The following is a 1,064-nucleotide window of genomic DNA, read 5'->3' as shown; positions in this document are numbered from 1 at the left end:
TCTAGATCATATGCCACTTCCTGAAATGGATGAAGATCGATCAGTTCTTTTTGGTGACTCTGTGTATTCCTGCCATCTTCTCTTGATGTTTCCCACATCATTCAATATTTTGCGCATAGAAACTCTCAATATTGCAATAATAGAGTGTATATTGTGTATAAAACTATTGGCATTGGTGGGGGAGGGAAAAAGGAGATTAATATCATGTCTACATTTAGGAAAAAAAAAAAAAATCCCGTAGTTAGGTTGAATTTGGTGGCTTTCATTATGTTCCCCATTAAAATCTCTAACTTTGTAAGCAACAAAGTTAGAGATTTTAATGGGGAACATAATTAAGGGTATAAAATTTAAATCTATAATTCATATGAAGTTAAGATGCATCAAGAAGAATCATGTTCCAAAGAACCTCATAATTCATAGTCTTAAAGCTCCCGAAGAAGGGAATTCTGAATATTTATTTTAAAAATATGGAGAGTGAAGAACTTGGAGGAACCTAGAGGATAGTCCTATGAGAATTTGACCAGAACTACGTGGGTCAACTAGTCTCTCCCTTATATTTACATGAACTAGTTCAAAACTAGTTCATGACCTAGATGGTGCCTGGCTTCCACTGTCAACCACTCAGAGGGGGATCTATGTAGGAGATCCTGGATAGAGTGGGAGAACAATGTGTAACAAAACTCAAAGTCAAAACTCAGGTTTGCTGGTCTGATAGAGCCTGATGGAACCACTGAGACTATGGCCCCTAGCTGGCCTTCAGGTCTGGAATTGAACCCACTCCTGTGGCTTCCACCCAAACAAAAGACAGGCATAGGAGATGAACATTTACATTAAGTAGATATACTCATTGGAGAGATCAACTGTGGGAGAATAGAAGGGCTGTGTATGCACAGGGAAATAGCTGTGGGGACAGGAGTGCATGGGAGGGAAGATAAAGGAAAGAGGTGTAACTGTGGGGAGGAAGTGGGAGGAGAGCTGTTGCACTGTAGGAAATTATAGTCAATGTCATGAGACAAAGTGTATGTGAGCTGCTATATGGAAAGTGAATTTGCTCTGTAAACTTT

The 1,064-nt window shown here is 39.3% G+C and overlaps 1 protein-coding gene across 1 annotated transcript in view; it reads left to right on the top strand.

The window, feature by feature from the left end:
- The window catches only part of DNAH11 (dynein axonemal heavy chain 11), a 455,361-nt gene that overhangs the window by 44,237 nt on the left and 410,060 nt on the right, over positions 1-1,064 (top strand). The gene's annotated exons all lie outside the window — the stretch shown is intronic.

Source organism: Orycteropus afer, unplaced genomic scaffold, assembly GCF_000298275.1.
Source record: "Orycteropus afer afer isolate SDZICR_OR568_19922 unplaced genomic scaffold, OryAfe1.0 scaffold00008, whole genome shotgun sequence".
Classification (NCBI taxonomy): Eukaryota; Metazoa; Chordata; class Mammalia; order Tubulidentata; family Orycteropodidae; genus Orycteropus; species Orycteropus afer.
Note: the sequence above shows the minus strand (reverse complement) of the source record. Positions and strands in the feature narration are given on the sequence as shown.